General features: G+C 47.0%; 1 protein-coding gene across 3 annotated transcripts in view; it reads right to left on the minus strand.

Moving 5' to 3' along the window:
• The window catches only part of mpp3a (MAGUK p55 scaffold protein 3a), a 31,666-nt gene extending 24,332 nt beyond the window's left edge, over positions 1 to 7,334 (minus strand). The window contains exon 1 of one of the 3 annotated variants that reach the window (XM_014192479.3): positions 6,542 to 7,334. The gene's annotated coding sequence lies outside the window, so the exon portion shown is untranslated. The remainder of the gene's footprint in view (positions 1 to 6,541) is intronic. The other 2 variants (XM_014192481.3, XM_014192480.3) reach the window with 2 other exon arrangements.
• Between the last annotated feature and the right edge of the window lie 5,985 nt (positions 7,335 to 13,319).

Below are 13,319 nucleotides of genomic sequence, written 5' to 3' on the forward strand. Positions count from 1 at the left end.
CCTTCTAACCGCTCCTTTGAACAGCGGAATCAGTGGACGGGGACCAGAAATAGGGAGATCAAATGCTAATGTCTCCTTTTCTCATGTGCAGAGACTGAGGTTAATAAAGACAGGGTGTGAATGGCTAATAAATCTAACCCCAAAGACAGCCGAGAGAATGGGAGCTGCAGAGTGAAGAGAGGAAAGACAGGCTCACAGTGCCTCAACACACTTATCATGTTCTAAAATGGACATGTAAAAAAAACACGCAGTCACAAAGATACACAAAAATATGAAGTTAGAAAAACAAAGGGCTTCTAAGACATGCACACAGAAAGACAGCTGAGGACAGGACAGGGAAACACGCACACACAGAGAAACATGCACACACACAGCTCCACGCAGGCCCACATGGTGCCTATACAGGGAATAGGCATCGGTACCTTAGGTCGTGACCAGGCGATAATGAGGGTGTTGATTAAAGGCCTGGGTAGAGGCCTGGTTAGAGGCCTGGGTATACCTGACAACTCACAGGAGGCTGCTGAGGGGAGGATGGCTCATAATAATGGCTGGAATGGAGTGAATGGAATAGTATCAAACACATGGAAACCATGGAAACCATGTGCTTGATAAGTTCGATACCATTCCATTTATTCATTTCCAGCCATTACTATGAGCCTGACCTCCCCAATTAAGGTTCCACCAGCCTCCTGTGCTGACAGCAAGGTTGTAACCTTGAGCTGGGTAGCCGCCCAGCCTCGCCTCAGCCTCAGCCTCTCTCTCGGAACTGCAGGGGTCTCCTAGTCTGACTGGCACCATACTGAGTGACAGGTACCGTACTGTATGACAGGCACCATACTGAGTGTCAGGCACCATACTGTATGACAGGCACCATACTGTGTGACAGGCACTGTACTATGTGACAGGCACCATACTGTATAACAGGCACCATACTGTGTGACAGGCACCATACTGTATAACAGGCACCATACGGTGTGACAGGCACCATACTGAGTGACAGGCACCGTACTGTATGACAGGCACCATACTGAGTGTCAGGCACCATACTGTATGACAGGCACCATACTGTGTGACAGGCACTGTACTATGTGACAGGCACCATACTGTATAACAGGCACCATACTGTGTGACAGGCACCGTACTATGTGACAGGCACCATACTGTATAACAGGCACCATACTGTGTGATAGGCACCGTACGGTGTGACAGGCACCATACTGTATAACAGGCACCGTACTGTGTGACAGGCACTGTACTGTGTGACAGGCACCATACTGTATAACAGGCACCGTACTGTATAACAGGCACCATACTGTGTGACAGGCACCATACTGTCTGACAGGCACCGTACTGTGTGACAGGCACCATACTGTCTGACAGGCACCGTACTGTGTGACAGGCACCATACTGTGTGTCAGGTACCATACTGTCTGACAGGCACCGTCACTGTGTGTCAGGTACCATACTGTCTGACAGGCACCGTACTGTGTGACAGGCACCATACTGTCTGACAGGCACCGTACTGTGTGACAGGCACCATACTGTGTGTCAGGCACCATACTGTCTGACAGGCACCGTACTGTGTGACAGGCACCATACTGTGTGTCAGGTACCATACTGTCTGACAGGCACCATACTGTGTGTCAGGTACCATACTGTCTGACAGGCACCGTACTGTGCGGCCCCTGTCAGGTACCATACTGTCTGACAGGCACCGTACTGTGTGACAGGCACCATACTGTCTGACAGGCACCGTACTGTGCTGCCCACGAGGCAGGCACCATACTGTATGACAGGCACCATACTGTGTGACAGGCACTGTACTATGTGACAGGCACCATACTGTATAACAGGTACCATACTGTGTGACAGGCACCGTACTATGTGACAGGCACCATACTGTATAACAGGCACCATACTGTGTGACAGGCACCGTACAGTGTAACAGGCACCATACTGTATAACAGGCACCGTACTGTGTGACAGGCACTGTACTGTGTGACAGGCACCATACTGTATAACAGGCACCGTACTGTATAACAGGCACCATACTGTGTGACAGGCACCGTACTGTGTGACAGGTACCATACTGTCTGACAGGCACCGTACTGTGTGACAGGCACCATACTGTCTGACAGGCACCGTACTGTGTGACAGGCACCATACTGTATAACAGGCACCGTACTGTATAACAGGCACCATACTGTGTGACAGGCACCGTACTGTGTGACAGGTACCATACTGTCTGACAGGCACCGTACTGTGTGACAGGCACCATACTGTCTGATAGGCACCGTACTGTGTGTCAGGTACCATACTGCTCTTGAACCTCATCGCCCCAGGTAACAAGACACAGGGGTCATAGGCTAGAATGTGCCTCGGAAGAAACATCAGCCGGAACATTGTCATCACCTTCATCATTTTAACCACCAACCATATCAGAGACTACAATCCATACTATAGCATAGATTATTATGACTACTAGATTCGAGGGAATAAAACAGAAGCCACCATACAGGATAGGAGCAGTGTTGGCAGAGGATAAATTAGTAGAGGACCTTCCTAGGTGAATGATAAGTATGGATATATAGCATCTTTACTACATAGAGACAACATTATGTTATGCGCAGTGACGGAACAAGCTCCTCTCACTGCACATAACATAATGTTGTCTCTCTGAGTCTGCTGGGAGGATGACATCACTGCCAGGGCAGGTGGCACAGTCCCATTGTGAGGTCATCAGAGACAGAGGCACATCTAAGTAGGACCCGGGGGTGTGATGGAGACAGGGGGGCGGAGAGAAGCAATGAGGACGGGGATTCAATTTGAGACAGGTCCGTGGTTTAGGGGCAGGGGACAGGGGACAGGGGACAGGGGCCGTGTTGACGTGGGAAACAGGGAGGGGTGTCGACTGTAATAAAGCTAAGTGATCTATGGTTATGATGTGCATCCCAAATGGCACCCTATTCCCAATTGGTACACTACTTTTGACCAGTGGGCCTTGGTGAAAAGTAGTGCACTTATGTAGGGAATAGGGTGCCATTTGGGACGCACACATAGACTGACAGAGCTCCCTATCGGCCAAACCAGTCTGAGGGCTTCAGGTATCTACATATTTAACTGTAACTGGGCTGTAGCCATCAAAACTGAGCTCCTGTCAAATACACTGACACAAATATTCTAGCAGTATTCTAGCAGTATTCTAGCAGTATTCTAGCAGTATTCTAGCAGCACAGTGATACATCCTGCCAAAAGGATTCAAAGACACCACATAAACACCACGGCTTCTTATCTAACTCGCCAACGTCATATTTCCATTCCTACTGAGAAATCTTCTCGATAAAATTGGCATTTCTCCTCAAATCAAGTTAAGCTTACACACACACAAACATGCTCTTCTGCAAAACTCAGAACTCAGCCAATCAGATCCTAACCTCCAGAATGTATCCCTCGTCCACAGAGACGGCATCTATTAGTGACACCCAGTGGATTACTGCCAATATGGTGATTCATGCGTCAATGTATTGCCCTTTGGTTTACAGATGTAGATATGTTGAATGGACATTCTCATTCAGTTAGATGGACCCAAAGATTGAGATTACACCGAACAGGACTCACACAGCATTCCTGCTCTATATACTAACATATGTACATACTCATATGCCTGTCTCTATGACCCTCCCACAGAACTTCTGTCTCTTTCCAAAACAAGCATCTCTCTCTCGCTCTCTCGCTCTCTCGCTCTCTCTCTCTCTCTCTCTCTCTCTCTCTCTCTCTCTCTCTCTCTCTCGCTCTCTCTCTCTCTCTCTCTCTCTCTCTCTCTCTCACAGTCCCCAGCCATCCTTCCCTGCTCCCTGGAGTGGTCCTGCCTGACGTCAACAGGTTCAACAGCAGGAGACAGTTGCACATGCTCCAGTGGGCCTCGCCTGCCTCGCTGCTATCAACAGACCCAACAACAAGACCCAGCCGGGCCCAGCACCATTTGTTCCTTCTCTATCAAAACTGCACGCATAAGAGCCCCTCAGGCAGGCTACTACAGTACAGCCACCATATGCTACCTGCCTACCAGGCCCCTTTTTAGACTGTCCCATACTCCTCAACGTATGTAGCTATTGTTGTTCTAGTGTTGTCACGGCAAAGGTCAGCGATTGCTGAGAGCACAGATTTCCTGGCTATGTTAATGGTGTTGGGTGAGAATACAGTATGAGGAGTGACTCAGAGTGCCGCTCCAGTGGATATACTGTACATAGACTGTACTGGAAAGAAGCACAGATCTGTGACTTGCATAGCGTGATCATCATCTTCCGATGACCACTGTTTCCTGTAAAGGCTCAACGTAATGCTTGTCTGTCTGGTTCTTGGTGTGTCTCAACATTAGTGAGATGTACACCAGGTGCAAGTTGTGTGCGTCACCCTGCTTGCTTGCTTCCTCCTGATTCAGCTCATACCAAGGCTCAAACCCGGGACCTCCGCCTTGCAAACACACTTGACCGCCCTTCTGAGGAGTTTTACCAGTCACGCCAAGGGGAAAATGAAGTTATTTGGCAGCGCGCTATTTGGTAGTTAGCTTAGACAGGCACACACAAATCTGTGAGGGATGGGTGAGTCAAAACAAATGAGTGGGTTGTCAGTCATCAACATCGCCTTATAGTGGCAGGCAAGGTCGTATCAATCTCTTTCTCTCTCTCTCTCTCTCTCTCTCTCTCTCCTCTCTCTCTCTCTCTCTCTCTCTCTCTCTTCTCTCTCTTCCTGTAGTCACCTTGCTCTCTGCAGTAGTTAGTGAGACTACTAGAAATGGTACCTGAGTATGGATTGGTATACACCAATAAGTTATTCTGTTATTCTGCCATCCCAAGGAAGCGCAGCTGAAACATATCATTGATTATTGAACTGAAGCTGCCTGGAACTACATTAAATTGATGTTAAAGGATTGTAACATGAGAAAGTGCAAATTATTCGTTTCCTCATTAGGAACAAAAAGAGCTCTTTGGTCAAAAGGTCAGCCAACACATTATAAAACAGCATTGGCCACTACTCTAAAAGCAAATAAACAACACATATCTGTTTTAACAGATTACCGGTTGGAGAAGGAAGCGTTCACGGTTTGGGTCAACACTGTCTGTCCCACTTTTAGGGTCAAATGCTTCCATTCTGAGCCTGTGGGTTTATATTATACATATGGTGGGAAGTGACATTTACAAAGCAGGCACCAAATGTTATGTAGCAGGCACCAAATGTTATGTAGCAAGCACCAAATGTTATGTAGCAGGCACCAAACGTTATGTTGCAGGCACCAAATGCTGTAGACAGTGACCTGATGCCAATACCAAATATCTTCTAACTCAGTGTGTCAGCACATCAACATTCTACACAACAGTCAGTGAGTGGGTGATAACACGCAGTGCATACAAACTCTAAAATCAGCGAGTGATGACAAACCTACCACCTCCCCTCCCTGCACCCACATACACCTGCCACCACACTGACTAAGTGATGAACAGCTTCTCACTGACAGCCCTGATCAATAAGGAGGTTAGACTGTGTCTTGTCTGAAACCTCTGCTCTACTGGATACTGGCTGCACAAATACACAACGAATCCACTGTTACTAAACATCACTGACAGCAGCGGTTACCATACCTGGACAAGGTCCAAATGTGACTTTCACACGCAACACACGTTACCCTCACTACTAGCCCCTCAATCTTCCTCTAATCGACATGCATTTTACAGCAGCTGGGACATGGACCTTGGCAAACAGCCAAAACCCTGTCTCTTTTGTACAATCACACAAACAGACATGCACACACACAGAGATGCACACACATGCGCATAAACTCAAGCGCACACACACACGGACACACACACACACGCACACACGCACACGCACACACACACACACACACACACACACACACACACACACACACACACACACACACACACACACACACACACACACACACACACACACACACACACAGGGAGGTGACAACATCAGGAATTTCATGTTGAGAACACATAGCAGAAGTAGCAGTGCGGTCCAGGGAATCCAAATATCATTAATCATGAAGTAATAAGGAGGAAAACCTTCTGTGTTAACATTTCACATCCTCCTTGCTGCATGGTGTCAGTCAAACACACCCCGCCCCTCTCCTCTCCTCTACCACGCACTTAAACATCCACTCCGTTCTAATGGCCAGGCAGGCTCACTTGCTGGGAGCTCCCTCTATTTCAGCTTTTCCTCTCGTCCTCTCCCTCTCTCCATTCCTACTTCCTCTCTCTTTCTGATGCGCCCTCTCTCCCTCTTCCTCCCTCCTTCTGTCATCCTCCGCCCTCTCTCCCTCTTCCTCCCTCCTTCTGTCATCCTCCTCTCTCTGCAGTGCTACGGTGCTCTGCTTTCCTCACGTTGCTGGGCCGGCCGGCCGGCAGGCAGAGAAGCAACACAGAGCATTTTCCTCTAGCTGACGCTTCACAGAAAGACCAGAAATACAAAACATAAGGAGCATACATGACAGTAATGTACACACAGATTTCCTTACCGTTCTTTCTGTCCTTCTCTCTCTGTATGTGTCTCTCCTTCCTCACTGCAGCCACACTGTTTCTCTCGCTCCGATTCCTCCTCCGGCTTCTGCGCTCACAAACCTGCTGCTACAGAGTGTCCGCCTCCTCCCCTCTCTCTCTCTTCTCTCTCTCTCTCTCTCTTTCTCTCTTTTTCTCTCTCTCGCTCTCTCTCTCTCTCTCTCTCTCTCTCTCTTCTCTCTCTCAAATCTCCCCTCACCTCACAGTTCTCCCTCCCCTCCCCTTCCCCCAGCTCTCTCACTCCACCTCTCGCTCTCGCTCTCTCTCTCTTCTCTCTCTCTCTCTCTCTCTCTCTTTCTCTCTCTCTCTCTCTCTCTCTCTCTCAAATCTCCTCTCACCTCACAGTCCTCCCTCCCATCCCCTTCCCCCAGCTCTCTCACTCTACCGCTCGTTCTCGCTCTCTCTCTCACTCTCTCTCTCTCTCTCTCTCTCTCTCTCTCTACCCCTCTCTCTCATTCTCTCTGTCTACAGCATCAGACGGCTTTGGAGCTGTATTGGAGCTGACAGCTGGGATCTTTATATTGCTATCTGATATGATATCTCTACAGGGCATACTGTCTATGGTCAGTACCCTCCAGAACAGAGCATCTATTCTCCTCCATTAACCCTCTCCCTCTGTTTTCTCAATCCCTCTCTCCTATCCTCTCCCCTCTGCCCACCTGGTTAATTGCCTTCACCCGGCTGTCTTTGATACTCGGAGCGTTCTCTCTCTCATTCACGATCAGTCTAGAGGAGGAAAAAGAGATGGAAAAGAGACTGTCCCCTCCCCCTCTCCTCCTGTGTCGGTGCTGTGGACGCTGGCTAGGTAGCGGCTGCTTCTCCTTTGTCCGCTAACGTGTAGCTCTCTCACAGAGACACACAGCGTCTGAATAAGGGGTTCCCCCCTGTATTCTCATGGTAATACAGGAGGGCAGGTGTTGTCTGTGTGCTTTTGTGCCATGTGAGGATTTCTCCCAGGGTCCTCGGGGTAACAAGTGAGAAGCACAGAGAAACACACCAACACACACAAAGACAGTCATAATTCTCAAATAAAAAAACACATTCTCACATAAACGTACCTACACACATCAATAAAGGATAAAGATGTGGCAGACAGCCATTCCTCTGTCTTAGTGTTTATATAACGAATGACACAGCCGCTCTTATGTTTTTGTAATAACTATGTTTTGACTGGTTTATATGCAAGGCAACTGGATTTACTAAAATGCCTTCATGACATAGAATGATATGGAAATGTTCTATGTATGTTATGCCTTCGTGCACTGTGACACTGGCGCACAGACACACACACACACACACACACACACACACACACACACACACACACACACACACACACACACACACACACACACACACACACACAGACAGACAGACAGACAGACAGACAGACAGACAGACAGACAGACAGACAGACAGACAGACAGACAGACAGACAGACAGACAGACAGACAGAGAGACACACAGACAGACAGACAGACAGACAGACAGACAGACAGACAGACAGACAGACAGACAGACAGACAGACAGACAGACAGACAGACAGACAGACAGACAGACAGACAGACAGACAGACAGACAGACAGACAGACAGACAGACAGACAGACAGACACACACACACGCACACAATGTTGCTGTCGTGACCTGGAATATGTGTGTATATCAGCATCATGACACCCCTGGTCTCTGAGAGGTCACATGGTACGAGGGGCGTCCTCCTCTCTGCCAACCGGCCTCGTTAATTACAGTAGAGGTTGTTATGGGTCTCTGGTCTAACTGATTCACAGGCATCTGTTAACCTCATCCTCTCTGGGGAGAAAGGAGGGACCAATGGAGGGATTTGGGGAGTGTGTGTGTGTGTGTGTGTGTGTGTGTGTGGGGGGGGGGGGGGGGGTCAATAGAAAAAGGGGCATTACCATCTGTTTGTTTCTCTGTACTGTACATTATGTGCTTGTCTGTTTCTTCATATCATCCCTGTCTCCCTCTCTCCCTTTCTCAGCCGGCCATCCATTTCACATGTAGGTCACAGAGACATGGTCTGCAATCAACATGTGACACACTGATATCTCCGACTACAAAGACAACATAAGGGAGAAAGACAGAATAATACTACCTATCTTGTGTTGTTTCTATGATTCATATCATTCAGGTTAGAATGAGTAGGAAGGATTCAATGTCTCATGACTGGACCACCTGTCACCACATACAGTGGATTTGGAAAGAATTCAGACCCGTTCTCTTTTTCCACATTTTGTTACGTTACAGCCTTGTTCTAAAATGGACTAAATAAATACATTCTCTTCAATCTACACACAGTACACCATAACGACAAAGTGAAAACATTTTTTTTTGCAAATTTAAAATAAAAAACAGAAATACCTTATTTACATAAGTATTCAGACCCTCGAAATTGAGCTCTCCATTCATCATCATTGAGATGTTTCTACAGCTTGATTGGAGTCCACATGTGGTAAATTCAATTGATTGGACATGATTTGGAAAGGCTCACACCTGTCTATATAAGGTCTCACAGTTGGCAATGCTTGTCAGAGCAACAACTGAGCCATGAGGTCAAAGGAATTGTAAATTCAGCTCCAGACAGGATTGTGTCGAGGCACAGATCTGGGGAAGAGTAACAAAACATTTCTGCAGCATTGAAGGTCCCCAAGAACACAGTGGCCTCCATCATTCTTAAATGGAAGAAGTTTGGAACCACCAAAACTCTTCCTAGAGCTGGCCGCCCGGCCAAACTGAGAAATCGGGGGAGAAGAGCCGTGGTCAGGCAGGTGACCAAGAACCTGATGGTCACTCTGACAGAGCTCCAGAGTTCCTCTGTGGAGATGGGAGGAACCTTCCAGAAGGACAACCATCTCTGCAGCACTCCACCAATCAGACCTTTATGGTAGAGTGGCCAGACAGAAGCCACTCCTCAGTAAAAGGCACATGACATCCCGCTTGGAGATTGCTAAAAGGCACCTAAAGACTCTCAGACCATGAGAAACAAGATTCTCTGGTCTGATGAAATCAAGATTGAACTCTTTGGTCTGAATGTGAAGCGTCTGGAGGAAACCTGGCACCATCCCTATGGTGAAGCATGGTGGTGGCAGCATCTTGATGTGGGGATGTTTTTCAGCGGCAGGGACTGGGAGACTAGTCAGGATGGAGGGAAAGATGAACAGAGCAAAGTACAGAGAGATCCTTGATGAAAAACCTGCTCCAGAGCGCTCAGGACCTCAGACTGGGGCCGAAGGTTCACCTTCCAACAGAACAACAAGCTTAGGCACACAGCCATAACAATGCAGGAGTGGCTTCGGGACAAGTCTCTGAATGTCCTTGAGTGGTCCAGCCAGAGCCCGGACTTGATTGAACATATCTGGAGACTTGAAAATAGCTGTGCAGCAATGCTCCCCGTCCAACGTAACATAGCTTGAGAGGATCTGCAGAGAAGAATGGGAGAAACTCCCCAAATACAGGTGTGCCAAGCTTGTAGCGTCATACCCAAGAAGACTCGAGGCTGTAATCGCTGCCAAAGGTGCTTCAACAAAGTACTGAGTAAAGGGTCTGAATACTTATATGAATGTAATATTTCAGTTTTTCTTTTATACATTTGAAAAAATGTATAAAAAAGTTTTTGCTTTGTCATTATGTCATAATCTTTTTTTTAAATACATTTTAGAATAAGGCTGTAACGTAAAAAAATGTGGAGAAACTCAAGGGGTCTGAATATTTTTGGAATGCTCTGTATACTGTACAGCCTATCAGAATCTAACACAATATCCACAGCCAGCAGACTCAGTCCAATAAGCACATTACATAATGGATTACAACAATTACATAGAAATGATCGGACATTCCATCTATTAACAACAGCTCCTGATAACAACCTTTGAGAGGAGCCACATCGTGATCTAACCCCTGGATCAGGCGAGAGGGAGTCGTGACACATCCTAGCCTGAAACAGGCCCCCACACTGGGCATGAGTCACTTCCTCACTCGCCCCCCTCTCTCCAAGGACTGGATGACTTACAGACTGTGCCACTGCCAAGCATCAGGTTCTGTCAGGAGTTGTACTTGATTCAGTACTGATCTAAGAGGAAATGTAGTCATTCCTCTGTTATGGAAGAAGTCTGTCCTTTATAGGCACTCAATAAATGACCCTTTTCTTGTATTACACTTAGTCCATAAAAAATATGATCTCATGAGAATGGATTATTATTGATGACATTATTTGATTTTCCAGTGGGTGTAAAGGGCTTGTTGTTATTATTTGATATGTAAAAATAGGAAATGATTAATGGGGAAATCACAGCACCAAATCAATCTCTCTGGGCTAGAGCTAGCTACACGACTGTGATGAAATGTCCTGATATTAACTGCCCTCATATTTACTGCTCTCTCTCTCTCTCTCTCTCTCTCTCTTATATAAATCAGATTGCTGTCGTTTAGTTTGACTGGGGGCTTAATGCCCTTTTAGCCTAATGCCATTCGGCGCCAGGTTCTCACTGTTTTCTCTCCCTGCAGCAGCCAGGAGTGTTCGATATGATTGTCTATCTCCTCCCTCCCTACCACTCCCTGCATTAGCTCCTGGCAGACAGCCTTCTCAAGGCCATAGCTCTCAACTCAGGCCCCTCCATCTCACCTTCTCTGTCCAGGCTGCTGCAGATAACAGCTAGGAGAAAGATCCGATACGACCACTAACAGTGGAACACACTCAAGATTAAAGCTATCAGATAGATAAGTCACTTTGCCTGAGATACTGCACGTGGACTATAAAACAGGATGAACTCATAGCACCGCAAATTCGGCCCATTTTTCAGTATAACTGATACAGTATTTAAACAACAAACCACAGGTAAGACATGGAATTAATTTCATCCACGCCTGTTTTCTCCTTTACTCTACATTTGAAATGCATTTTTTTGTTCAAGTCGATATTGCAGAGCACATGAAGGGCAAGAAGAACCTCCGGATATGATGAGCGAGAAAGTAAACAGATGCCTGACGGATGGATACACGGATGGTTGCATGACTGGAGGGACAAATGACTGAAGAAGTGAAAGGAGGGGTATGATTCTCAGTGAGGTGCCTGGCCGAGGGGACCATGCTACGTTTTGGCAGCTGCCACCCGGGATGCAAGGTTGCTGGGAAATGTTTAATTGTGTTTATAGCAGCGGTTGTGCAAGAGTAGGATACATTCACTTAAGTCAATTACAGCCTGCCTGCCGCCTGTCTGCACCAAGCAGAGAGGAGAGGGAGGGAGGAAGGAGAAGAGGGAGGGAGTAGGGAGTGAGGAGACAGTGGACGGGATCCTAACCTTTAACAGCTATAAAATAATTGACCAGGCCAGGTGGATCCAGCTCTCTTTGTGGTACCAGTATTTCCTTTCATAGAAATGTACTAGATTGTATTATTATCCTAATCAGTTAAACTTAAAGTCAGAGTGACAGTGAACAATGACATCCACCATCGACCACTGTTACACCTCTTCTACTCCCATACAGCAGCCCTTCGACATCTGCTCTCCATGCAGCTGTTTGTGGTGCCTCTGCTACCTCTAGCCATACATAGGATGGAACAGGAACAACTATCTGAACATTCCAACACTCAAATCTCCTCCGGTAGGAGTTGGCATGAGGCTGTAACGTCACAAAATGTGGAAAAAGTCAAGGGGTCTGAATAATTTCCGAAGGCACTGTACACGGAGTGGACAAAACAAGCTCTTTCCATGACACAGACTGACCAGGTGAATCCAGGTGAAAGCTATGATCCCTTATTGATGTCACCTGTTACATCCACGTCAAGCAGTGTAGATGAAGGGGAGGAGACAGGTTAAAAAAATGATTTTTAAGCCTTGAGACAATTGAGACATGGATTTTGTAAGTTTGCCATTCAGAAGGTGAATGGGCAAGACAAAAGATTTAAGTGCCTTTGAATGAGGTATTGTAGTAGATGCCAGGCGCACCGGTTTCTGTCTAGAACTGCAACTCTGCTGGGTTTTTCACACTCAACAGTTTCCCGTGTGTATCAAGAATGGTCCAACACCCAAAGGACATTCAGCCAACTTGACACAAATGTGGAAAGCATTGGAGTCAACATGGGCCAGCATCCCTGTGGAACGCTTTCGACACCTTGTGGAGTTGAAGCTGTTGTGAGGGCAAAAGAGGGTGCAGCTCAATATTAGGAAGGTGTTCCTAATGTTTTGTAAACTTAGTGTAAGTAGGGATAAAGTGACTAGGCAACAGGATAGATAATAAACAGTAGCAGCAACGTATGTGATGAGTCAAAAGAGTGCAAAAAGGGTAATGCAGACAGTTCGGGTAGCTATTGGTTAACTATTTAACTAGCTATTTCGCAGTCTCATGGCTTGGGAGTAGGGTCCTGTTGGTTCCAGACTTGTCTATGACTTGGGTGGCTGGAGTCTTTGAAAATCTTTAGGGCCTTCCTTTGACACCGCCTGGTATAGAGGTCCTGCTATAGAGTTTTGAATGTAGTCCACTCTGGGGACAGTGGTGGAGTGATAAATGTTCAAACCAGAGCTCTATCGCACCGTGTGAGTCTGACTGAATGAGACAGACTGGATCTCTGGGTAATTTATCTCTTTATCGGTTCAACACATGAATAGGAAGCTATAAAGGCCTTTCAAAAGGAGCAGATGTTCCTCGAGACGACGCCCTGGAACTAGTTGCTCGAGGCTCGATAGTTGTTGGATTGGGCCCCCATTCCCACAGCTCCGGCG

The sequence above is a fragment of the Salmo salar genome, chromosome 03, assembly GCF_965601325.2.
Source record: "Salmo salar chromosome 03, fSalSal1, whole genome shotgun sequence".
Classification (NCBI taxonomy): Eukaryota; Metazoa; Chordata; class Actinopteri; order Salmoniformes; family Salmonidae; genus Salmo; species Salmo salar.